The sequence below is a fragment of the Balaenoptera borealis genome (assembly GCF_965194805.1).
Source record: "Balaenoptera borealis genome assembly, chromosome: 17".
NCBI lineage: Eukaryota > Metazoa > Chordata > Mammalia > Artiodactyla > Balaenopteridae > Balaenoptera > Balaenoptera borealis.
Window position 1 is genome coordinate 81,114 of NC_138876.1, and position 12,732 is coordinate 93,845.

Genomic DNA, 12,732 nt, shown 5'->3' on the forward strand with positions numbered 1-12,732 from the left:
CCTGATTTTGTGCCGTCTGCAGCCTGAGAAATTTTAATTTCAGGACGTCATGTTTTGAAAGAGGAATGGTCTTGAAAAGCAAATGTCCATCAACCACAGCCTGTGTCTTTCCTTTGACTTTCACGGTGTCCTTGGAAGTGTATTCCTTGGGAAGTAAGGGCTGAGTCCGTGAGATCCATAGATAAAGTCACTGACCTCGGGCCTAGGTGCCTCGTTCCGGGTGGCCAGAGCCTGGCCGCAGCCCCAGGGAGTGTCTCCGAAGGGGTACACATCGGTGCCCCTGGGAGAGTAACAGCCATAATTTCAAATATACCTTCCCCAATTTGACTTTTTAAATTTAAAATCAACATCATTGTAGAAAATGCAAATGTTGAAAAGGGGGGAGAAAAGGGAACACTCTTGCACTATACTCCAATAAAAAAAATTATTTTTTAAAAAAAGAAAAGAAAAGGGGGAAAGATATCATACATAATTCCACCACTTAACTCATTCTCTAGGGACAGCAGTGCAGGGCTGAGACTTGGTCTGAGCAAGAAGCAGAGACGGGGAGCACAGCCACTGTCCAGAGAGCTACCTGGACTCCTCAAGCGATGAGGTGAGCAGTAAGTTTCAGGTGGACAACATACTGATTCACAGTTGTTAAAGGTTATACTCCATTTATAGTTATTATAAAATATTTGCTGTATTCCTTGTGTTGTACAGTAGATCCTTGCAGCTCATTTTATACCTAATAGTTTGCACCTCTTACTTCCCTACCCCTATACTACTCCTCCCTCCTTCCCTCTCCCCACTGGTAACCACTAGTTTGTTCTCGACATCTGTGAGTCTGCTTCTTTTTTGTTATGTTCACTAGTTTGTTGTATTTTTGTAGATTCCACACATAAGTGATATCGTACAGTCTTTGTCTGTGTCTGACTTATTTCACTTAGCATGACGCCCTCCAAGTCCATCCATGTTGTTGCAAATGGCAAATTTTCATTCTTGTGTATGGCTGAGTCGTATTCCATTGTATATACAGGCCCATTTTTCTGGGGTCTGGCTGTTGACAGTGTTCAAGCCTCACCCCTCCTCCCCCAACCCCTGTGCCACACATGGGAAAGCCCGGGCGCCCCTCCCTCAGGGCCAGCAGAAGGTTCAAACCACCCAGGCACCTGCTGGAACATGGGGGAGGGGGAGGGGGCTTCCCCAGCCCCACCCCAACCACAACGAGCACCCAGGCCGGTCTCCTTTGCCCGCACTCTCAGACCACTTTGGACCTTTTTGGGAGCCCTGCCCTGCTGACCTCAGTTAGGTAAGTGGTGAGCCTTTTCCTACACTTGTGGTGTGTGTGGCATCATCAGTCTTCGTATCAAACCACATCTTCGGTGGGGGGTGCCCACCCACCTCTCCAGGGGACCACGAACGTTGGGACCGGCACTTGAGCAGGAAGCCCACGCGGTGACCTCGCCCGGGAGCCTCTGCTCTTGCTCTGCTACTAACCAGCCCACTGGCTGCAGGCCGGCATCACTCAGCTGTGCTGCACGTGTTGCATTGTTGAATCCAGTGGAGCTTCGTAGAGTCAGCGGACCAAAATCAGCAGTTTTCCTCATACTTCATTGGTGTTCAGGGACAAGAGTATGGAATGGGGACCCTCCTTAAAGTGGTCTTGGGTTGTGTGTCGGATCCCAGACCTACCTCTATTTGAGAACAAAGCTGCAACTGACTAGGCTCAGGGGAGAGACTATGCCCCATGCAAGATACGCATCCATTGGTTGGTGACTCATGGAAGAGTATAGGTGAGGCTGAGGTCCACACTCCAGAGCAGCTCACCAGGACCCTTAAATGCTGCCACTGCTGCTGCTTCAGCCAGCATCTGTGTCACAGTGAAAATCCTCACGCTCAGGGTTCTAGAGAAAACACTCCTGGCACAGCCAAGGGATTCATTCAAATCCAAATTAAGCCTAGGGTCCTTAACCCATATCAAGCAACCATTGCCATGGGGAAGCGCTTGACCTGATGATACTGACTGAAGTCTCCCTGGAGGAAGAAATTTATCAATGTGAGTGCAATAGAGAGGACCCCCTTGAAGTATATCCAGACCACACACACCCCCAAAAGAGAAATTGTGGACAAAGAAATTCACAATTTGACCCAACTTGACATTCAGAATTTACTAAAAGAACTTATATAACAAAGAGACAAAAGGCTTTTGCGTCTTTACGACATGGGTGCTGAATTTACACCTGCTGAAACGCACCAGTTGGCAGACCTTCATGGACTTGATACTGGGTGTCAATTTTCAGTTATACCTGGGGATCCCACCAAATTTATACAAGGGCCCCTACAATCGTAACAGTCACTGAATACAAAATAGAGGACAAATAGGTATGTCTCACCCTAACCATCAGAAGTACTGCCTTGCCTAAATTCATCGTAATCATAGCACCCACTGCCCTAGAGTATTCCATAATGAGCATGGATGCTCTGACCCAACGAGTAATACAAAGTGGCTTGAAACATGGGACCCAGTTAAAATTACTGACTTCATCCAATCAGCAACTGCTAAGTATTTTGCTATTATCGATTTGGCTAATATGTTCTGTTCTGGGCCTATGTCAATAGCCCCTCAGCCACAGTTTGCCTTCACCTCTGAAAGGACACAGTACACCTTTTCTAGGATCCTCATAGGTACCTTGGCAGATGATGTATCAGCTGCGTGCACCTTTCTTCAGGAGCACAGGTGTGACATTACATCGATGACATTCTCCTCCAAGGAGAGCCATGTGGCCTCCATTCATTTGTCATTCACTCAGGACGTAGAAGCACAAAGGGCCTCACCAGAAAGGAACACAGTGCAAGGTCCTGCCACCTCCGCTCAGTTCCTGGAAATGATTGGTTAACCAAGGGCTGCTCCATCCCTGAGACTGTCAAGAAACAGCCACGGACCCTCTCACCAACAACATCTTTCAGGTCTTCTGGGAGTTCTGGAGGCAACATGTCCCTCATTTACAAATTTTACTTAATCCCATTTATCCTAGTACTTGCAAATGGGCCCACCTTGAATGGAGCTCCCTCCAACAAAATGTTCTAGAATTTGTGCGATACCTCAGGCATGCCCATTAGTGTCCCCACCAAGACTCCTCCATGGAAGGGGCTTCAGCCCCTCCTTCTATGCCTCCTGGAGTCTCCAGACCACTCATGATGGCTCTAAGTTGTCCAAGGGCTTCTGATGCAAGAAACTGCCCTCTTTGCCCCCATATAATATGCCATTAGAGCTGCAATTGCTGGCCACTAACTGGATCCTCCTGAGCCTGTGACCCTCTGTACCCAGGTACTCGTTATGCTCTGGGTCATAGAAGCAGCACCCAACAAGCTCAGCAGGGCTGCTGAGGCCGCCTTGGTACAGGATGGAGCCAAACCTGGGCCCTCTGGCATACTCCACCTGTAAGAGGGATGGCCTCACCTGTCCTCGGTCCCTTTCCAGATGCCAGGCTGGTGGAACCCTGCCTACCTAGGGAGCCCCCTGGGATGAACTGGGTGAACAGCAGTGGGAATTCAAAAACTATAGGAACAGAAGTGCCAACCGTCATGGGAGACGGAGTTCAGAGGGGAGCTGCTCCTCATTTCTTAACCAGGACGATGGTGATACAGGACCAGACCAGAGGGTCAGCATGACTGGCCAAACTTCAAGCAGTTTTCTTAGCACCCAGTGGCCTGGCTAACAAATGGCCCCATCTGCACATTTTTACAAACTTGTGCTATTGCCTAAGAGTTGCGCCCTATGGTGTAAAAACTCCAGCAATCTCTTGCCTCACAGATACCCCAAAATATCAATCAAGGTCACTAGATGTCTCTACCTATGCTCAGGCCACAGTACAAGGCCTCACCAGGATGCCCTCATCCCCTCTGGAGTCCCAGGTTTTACTGAGAGTGGCCGAGGCCCTCGTGTCACTTCTCTTAAAGAAGGCATGCCCCCTACCAGCCTCAGGCTGCAGTCTTATTTAAACAAGCTCTGATTCAATCGAGTGAAACATGGTGTGTCTCTGTCATCAAACAACAGGGTGAGTTGTGACTAGCAGTTTGGCTCCGTTGTTTGATGTTTGCTGACAGCTTTGAGACCTCATCCTCCTCATTCCGTGCCCACATCTGGACAAGCTGAAAAGAGAGCCAGGTGCTCTGTCCTCTGACGCCAGCGGGAGACTGAAAGCACGCAGGCCTTCACCTATGTTTGGGGACCCTCCCACCAGCCACATCTGCTGACCTCAGTAAAGACCTAGACCGGTGACCCTTCTTGCTCTCTCAAACCATCTCAGACCTGTTTGAGAGGCCTTCCCTACTCTCCTCAGAGACCTCCATTATGTAAGTAGTAAATCTTTTCATGCCTTAAAAAAAAAGAAAAAAATAGAAGCCACCCCTTGGCCCCCACATCTTCCACTCTGCTCTTCGGCTTACGGACATCAGCAAATTCCGCTGTACTGTGACTTCTCTGGAAGTTCCCCTCAACTTCTTGTTCTACTGAAGCCTGGCCACCCTGACTGCACAGGTCCCCTGAAGCCCTCTCCCTGCCTCACATGCCACTGGAAACAGAGACCAGGAGGATGTTCTCCCGCCTCCTTATTTCCACCTCCAGACATTTCTCCTTCCACCCAACGATGCCAGCTCCTTAGAGAACAACAGAAAAAGCAGCCCTAACAGCTGGTAGCTGGCCTGGTACCACCTGTGCCACAATCTCCACGTGCTTGGCAGAGCCCTGGGAGACCTCCTCCATGGATCCCACAGCCCGTGCCCCACAGGTGATGGGTATGGGGGGAAGAGAGAATCTCCCTCAACACCCACGGGCCCTCCACACAAGGAGAAGCAGAGAGACCGGAGCACGATGTCTGAGAGCAGGAGCGGGGTCCACAGCCACCCCAGAGCTTCCACGGATCTGGAGCCAACACCAAGTCTGAGGGGGGAACAGGGCCTCGCCGGTTGAGGACAGTGCAGGCCACGCCAGGGCAGCTGTGGCAGCAGGAGAGTCCCAGCTGGACCACTCACCTGGGACTTGGCAGACAAGAGCCAGACAATCAGCACTGGTCCCTGGGCTTCCTTGGAAGTAACACAAAGGCGTGGGGGGCAGCCTGGCCCCCAAGTGCCCCATGTGGCTTATTCTGTGTGCAGGGTCTTCTGTGCCCATGCGCCAGGCTGTGAGCCTTTCCAGACGTTAGAACACACATTGACTGGGCAGACAGCTCCCATCTGGAAATTTGATATGAGAGAAAGGTGGCATCTCAAATCCAGGGGAAAAGACCAACCTCATAATATGTAGTAATGGGACAACAAGATAGCCATTTAGAAAAAAGATAAAATTAGACTTATTCTTCACATCACTGAGCAGAATAAAGTCCAAATGGAACAGAGGTTTAAATGTAAAGAAACAAGTACTGGATGAAAACATGAATGGATTCCTCTAGAACGAGGAAGTTAGGGAAATATTACTATAACTTGAAATCAAGAAACAATAAGGGAAAACATGATAAATTTGACTACATAGAAATAAATTTTTGCATGACCGAAACCTGTATAACCAAAGTAAAAAGAAATATGGCAAATTGGAGGAAGTGTTTACAACTTATGTTATACATAGCACATATAAAATTAAGATATAAAAGGTTATTTAAAATTAGGGTTTCATTTTCAACAAAGGGTGCTGGAATTATTGATTAACCATATACCAACAAAATGAATCTCAATCCTTACCCCACACCATATATAAAAATTAAAATGTATCATCAATGAAAATGTAAAGAAACTTCTAAAAGAAAACAGGAGAAAAACTTACTGACCTTCACTTTAGTGATAATTTATTAAATAGGACATAAAAGGCAGAAACTTTCAAGGAAGGAAATCAGTGAATAGGACCTCGTCAAAATTTAAAACGTTTGCTCCTCAAAACTAAATGAAATGAAAAGGCAAAGCATAAACTGGGAGAAAATATTTGCAAAACATATATCCGAAAAAAGACTTGTACCCCATCCTATAAAGAAGCCCTACAACTCAATTAGAAGACAACCCAACAACAACAACAAAAAAGGCAAAAGACTTGAACGGACACTTCACCAAAGAATGTACACAGGGACTTCCCTGGTGGCGCAGTGGTTAAGAATCCGCCTGCCAATGCAGGGGACACAGGTTCCAGCCCTGGTCTGGGAAGATCCCACATGCCGTGGAGCAACTAAGCCCGTGCGCCACAACTACTGAACCTGCGCTCTAGAGCCCACGAGGCACAACTACTGAGCCTGCGTGCCACAATTACTGAAGCCCGCACGCCTAGTGCCCGTGCTCCACAACAACAGAAGCCACCACAATGAGAAGCCTGCGCATCGCAACAAAGAGTAGCCCCCGCTTGCCGCAACTAGAGAAAGCCTGCATGCAGCAACGAAGACCCAAGGTAGCCAAAAATAAATTAATTAATTTAAAAAAAAAGAATATATACAGATGGCAAATAAACACAAGAATAGATATCCAACAACATTAAGCATTAGAGCAATGCAAATTAAAACCACAGTGAGTCACCACTCTATACCCACTAGAATGGCTGATTTGGGAAACAACTGACTCTACCAAATGTGAGCAGTATGTGAGGCAACATCACATCTGCTGGGGGATGTAAAGTGGTTAAAAACACTTTGGAAAGAGGTTGGCAGTTCCTTAAAAAGTTAAACATATATCTATCATGTCACCCAGCCATGCCCCTCTAGATATTTACCCTAGAGAAAGGGAAACACAGGTCCACACAAAGACACATACACAAATGTCTGTAACAGTTTAAGCTGCAATAGCCAAAAACTGAAAACAACCCTGTGTCTATTACAGGTAAATTTATACATCACAGTGGATAAATACATTGTGATACATTCTTACAATGGAATGCTACCCCCCACACTCAAAAGGGACAAACTATTGATACATGCAGCTATCTGAATAAATCTCAAAATAAATACGCTGAGTGAAAGAAACCAGGCCCAGGACTTCCCTTGTGGCGCAGTGGTTAAGACTCCACGCTCTCAATGCAGGGGTCCCAGGTTCGATCCCTGGTCAGGGAACTAGATTCCCACACGCATGCTGCAACTAAGAGTTCACATGCAGCAACTAAGGAACTGGCAAGCTGCAACTAAGAAGCATGTGAGCTGCAACTAAGAACCCCGCCGGCCGCAACTAAGGAGCACACATGCCACAACTAAGGAGCCGGTGAGCCGCCAAAAAAAAAAAAAAAAAGAAAAGAAAAGCCAGGCCCACTCACCCACAAAATAATAACTCCTCTAGGACCCCATGTGTATAAGACTACAGAGAATGCAAACTAAGCTAGAGGGATAGTAGATCCCTTGCCAGCGATGGGGAAGGGAATGCATTTAAGGTTGATGGAGATATGTTCATTGTTTCAACTGCAGGGATGGTTTCACAGGCATATATTTATGTCAAATTGAACAATTAAAATATGTGCAATTTATACCTCAATAAAACCTTTAAAAAAGACACAGCAGTCAAATATTTTTAAAAATCAATGTACTATCAGCCTTATAGTGTATTTCCCACTACGAAATTTCCATTTCTCTTCTCTGAACAGGGTATTTCTAAGTATCCTAAGTTGTACACATTAAGTATGTTGAGGATGAATTGAATGATGAAAGTTAGTGAAATCAGGTTAACAGAATATAAGTTAAAGGTGATTTTGAAGACTAACCTTTACAACCATCTCTCTGGTATCAAATTGATTGATTGATTATAACTTGTCAGGTTGCATCAAAAAAGACTGTAAGGGCTTTTTTTTTTTTCTTTTGCAATTTTTAACCTTAAACAAGTGATAATTTTGTGTTAAAAACAGAGTTTTTAAAAATCTGCAACTTATGTCACAAAGGGTTAATATAATAGTGCTTCTAAAAATCAGAGGGAAGAGACCAACAAGCAAGCTCACGGACAAGTAAGTGAAAGTGGCCCTTAAACATATGAAAAGATGCTCAACTTCACCCCCAAGAAAGATGCAAAAGGAAACCACACCACGATGCCATTTCTTGCTTGGCAGAATTGACAAAATACCAAATATTTGACAACATCCTTGGTTCACAAGGCTGTGAGGAAACATCACCAGTGGAAATGCAAGATCCTACAACCCTGTGGAAGGGAGCTGGGCAACGTACAGCAAAAACAGATTACAAATGTCCACTTCTAGGAATCTACCCTAAAGGTAAACTGGCAAAACTATGAAAAGAGCCATATAAATCTACTCATTACAGCATTAATTTTAATGGTATCAGACATCCAGTCATAGCAGACTGGCTGAATACACTATGGCCCCTTCACAAGAGAGGTGAATGCAGCTGCTAAAAGGAGAAAGGGACATCCCTAGACACTGCTGAGGAGAGATCGTCAGGACACTGAAGGGAAAAACGCCAAAATGCAAGGCAATTGGGACAGAACTGCTGTTCAATGAAGTTCACTCAGATTTTTCAAAATGGAGGGAGAAACCATAGCATAGATAAATGGCTATCAATAGGGTGAGGGCAGTACGAGGTTGATGGGAACAGGGAGAGAAGCAAGACTTCTGACTGTACTTTGTTTTGTAAACTTGACTTTGGAACCATATAAGTTTTACATAATCATAAAACAAAATTATATCAAAATTTGAAAAATGTAACTCTAAAAAGCAAAACCAAAATGAAACAAGTGAACTAGTATAGAGTTAGGGTCTTAACCCCACAGAAACAAAATTTTTCAATTTACTTTGAAGCAGAGTAATATCCCAAATGGGATATATCCTAACAACAAGAATAACTGCAAAAAAAATCTAGACTATTTTCAATAATCATACTGTTAATAATATTGACATTGTTATTCTGAAACCATTACATATAAATGATAAAGTAAATAAGTAATTGTGTTTAGATAATTAGGATCCAGGATTTTCAATATAGGAAAAACAGATACAAATGTAAAACCAGGCCTCCGGTGGGTGAGTAGAGGCTGGGGCGGGGTCTTCCAAACTGCCTCCATCCTGGCCTGGTGTTGAGTTGCAGGGTTCAGCGTGCAGGTGCCGGGTGCTTTCTGATCCTGGTCTCCACGGCTTCATAGCAGATCCTGTCCTGCGATCAGGGCCCATGGGTAACCTGAGCCAAGATGGCAGTGAGCGCAGCCTATATTAAAAAATAATAATAAAATAAATAAATAGAAGAAGTTAAACCCACCTAGCTCTAAATTTGAATTTGAAATATCACTGAATTCACGATTCTTTTTTTTTTTTTTTTTTACATTTAAAATTATGTATTCTAGCTCTGTCCTCTGAAAAGACCTAGAAGTAATCTCCAGCCTGGTGGCAATGAGCATCCCTAGAGCCCCACCCACCCGACCCCCACGGCCTCCAAACACCATTTCCCACTCAGGTGGACTAGGGCTCCTTGAAAAAAAGACAGATTCCAGCCTGAGGATCCAGGGGTGTGGGAGCTGAGCCTAGGACATCTTGTCATATCAGAAATCTAGGAAGAAATCAGTGAGCAAGGGGCTTGTGTCAAAAAGACTCAGGGCCAACTTGAAGAGGTTTGCACTGACCAAAGATGGGAGGATATGAGTATTAATTTTCAAAACTGTAATGAATTAAAACACATTAAATATATTAAAATTTTTGCATTCAAATAATATAGAAAAAAAAGTACCTACTTGGTCAGCTCTGGAGAATGCTAGAAAACCAAATCATTATTCTGAAAGTTAGTAAATAAAGGCAATAATTAAGCACTTAACTTGCCTTTTCTCTATGGACCATATTTCAAGGCAACCAAACACTTGATATGGGGAAGTTTGTCTACAGAACTGTTCCCACAAATGCAGAAGGGATACCAATAGGAGAATGTCACCGTCTTGCAAACTCCGAGCGAACTGCACCCAGGCAATGACTGTCAGTGGAAATACAAGCGCCCATGTGTGAGTATTCTTGCCCCTGCCAACCTGAATCCAATTAGTCTCTATAAGTTTACAAGAACGTCTAAGGACAGAGGGCACCACGAGAATCCGAATGGCAAAATCCCAAGTGTGAAAAACTCCACCGAACACATGACCTGATTTTAATAAATAGATTTCAAAGAGGAAAAAAAGAAGTGGGAGGAGACTATAGATTAAGAGACTCTACAGCCTGTCGACCAAGTGCACTGTGCATTTGTGTACCTGGTTTGGATCCTGATTCACACAAACCGGTTATAAGAAATGAAAATAATGTCTGAGACAAATGGGAGAATTTGGACACTGGATATTTGATAACAGGGGATAATGGTTGCTATTTAGGTATGATAATGGCTTCATAATTACCTTTTCTAAGGGCCCTAATTTTTCAGAGACAGATATGGAAATGATGGGATGGGAAGGAGACAACTGGGTAAAGAATAGATTGGCTGTGGGTCAACCACTTGTTCAACTGTGTAGTGGATATGCGGTTTCATTATACACTTTCCTTACCTTTGTGTGTCTCTGAAATGTTCCAGAATAAGAAGCTAAAAGGAAAAAAGAAAGAGTGAGGGGGAAAGTGGGTCCCTGCAGAGGGGCTCCTGTCCCCCTCGCCTGCTTCCCAGCAGCCTCACCAGCTGAAGTCATCTAATTTGCATGTTGATGGTGTTTCCCCACCCGGATGTGAGCTCCAGAAGGAAGGAGCTCTCTGCTTTGCCTGCTGCAGATAAAGGAAATTGGGAGACTGGAAGCCTCTGAGTAGCGAGTCACCTCCTCCTGGACAACACGTGTGGACTGTGGAGGGCCCCGTCTCCTCACACCCTCCTGACAGCCAGCAAAGGACCCGGATGAGACATACAGGGGTCGTTTCCCAAGCGCAGTCAGACCTGTGGGTCAGTTCCCAGGAGTTGCTGGAGGAGAAGTGTCCCTTTGTGACGTAAATCGGTATGGCTGGGCTGGTGGTGGTGTCTGAGGGTGTTCGCTTATCAGTGTCATTCATCCCTCCATTCACTCATTGCCAGGCCCTCTTCCAGGTACTTGGGACACGCCAGTTCACCAAATGAGTAGAATGCCTGTAGCACTGACGTGCCAGAGGGGTAAGTGGGAAAGGGGCTCAAAAGAGATTTAATTTGCATTTCCCCGATTATGAATGATTTTTTTTATTTTTGGCCACGCTGCACAGCATGTGGGATCCTAATTCTCAATTTATTTTAACAAATAGGAGAGTATGTGTTCATGCACACATGTGCATGTGTTGTTTTTAAGTATACTGTATGAGGGTTCACTCAGAGAGGCAGAACCACTAGGAGACAGAAATTATACAAACAATAAAAAATTATATAAAAAATATGTATGTTACAGGGATTACGCCTCACGCAATTGTGGGACGTAATCAAGCAATTCCTATCGGCTCTTGTATTTGCGTCTGATGCTGGAGCAAGACAGGGTTGGAAAGGGAAGATGGATGTAAAGTGGGGAAACCAAGCACAAGCTGGGACCTGTGGTCATGAGCTGGAGCCTCTAAGGACAGACAGAAAAGCCTTTGTTTTCTTTGATGATGTGGGTGTCCTGCAGAAGGAAGGTGGAGCAGGTGTAGGCCTGTTGCTATCTTGTGCCACCCAGTGAGCCGGGGACATTGTGAGTGGCAGTGGCACCTGCGTGGACCTTTCATAGCTCACACCACCTCTGGACACCCTCTGTAATTCACATATTGATTGTGTACTGCCTGCTTTCCCCACTCACAGGCAAGGTCCACAAGAACAGGGACTTATTGGGAATGTTGCTTGTCTTATTCATTCATGTAGCCCGGCACTTAGAACAGTGCCTAGCATGCAACAGGCACTCAATAAATACCATGCTTGTGCAACACAGAGACACAAGTGGCAGAGCTAGACACACACACAAACGCTAGTTGTTGAATTGCTAAAAAAAAAAAAAAGTAGCAAAATATTAGCTGTTGAATATAAGGGAAAGGTATGCAATGTATTCATTGTATTATTCTTTCAACCTTTATGAACATTTTTAAAATAAGTTGTGGAGGAGACAAAGCAGGGTGTGCTGAGAAGGTCCTCGAAGCATCAGTTGGGACTGATTGCTGGGATAGAGCTCACTCTCTGTTGTTAAAAGGTAAACTGAAGCATATTAAAATTTTTGAAGAGCTTACTTGAGCAAACATAGAACAGAATCGGGTAGCGCCAAACCGAAAGAGGTTAGGAGCCCCTCTACCAACAGGAGCTAGGGAAGAGGTTTTTATAAAGAGGCAGAAGCAAAGCAAGGAAGTTGACGGGCCATAACTTAAGCAGTCGCCTTATTTGGAAAGCCTTGCTGGGGGCTCCTTAAGTAGCTACCAAGGCAGCAGAGCCACTGTAGCCTTATGGCCTCCTTGTTTAATTACGTTAACACTGGCAACTGGCCAAAACCCCCTGGGACGGTGCAATAGTAGAGCCAAATCGGACGACCTTGGTCCTGGCTTCAGTCCCTTGGCAGAGGGGACTCTGCTCACAGGGGTGTGCGTGCTAGGCGAGTTCCCCGTGGGAAGGTGACCTCACTCTCCGCGGAGTGGGAATCCTGCCCCTGATGCCGGTGCCTGCTACCCAGAGAATTACTGCCACATCCTCCCCCACTTCCAGCCTGGGGCCTCTCCCCAGACCACTTCTCCTGCCCCGCAGTCGGGGCACCGGCTCTGCCTGGCCAGTCCTCCCAGCCTGCCGAGCTCTTCCCTAGGCCCAGCCAACGTGCCACTTGGAAGGACACCAGCCCGCCCTTGGGGGGCCAGAGAGTGCGGTA

General features: G+C 45.6%; 1 long non-coding RNA gene across 1 annotated transcript; it reads right to left on the reverse strand.

Moving 5' to 3' along the window:
* Positions 1-438: 438 nt before the first annotated feature.
* LOC309614944 lies at positions 439-12,728 on the reverse strand. Its single transcript, XR_014236469.1, has 2 exons — positions 10,459-12,728; positions 439-9,902 (listed from the first exon to the last, which is right to left on the reverse strand). It is a non-coding gene; the product is annotated as an uncharacterized lncRNA (long non-coding RNA).
* Positions 12,729-12,732: the final 4 nt, after the last annotated feature.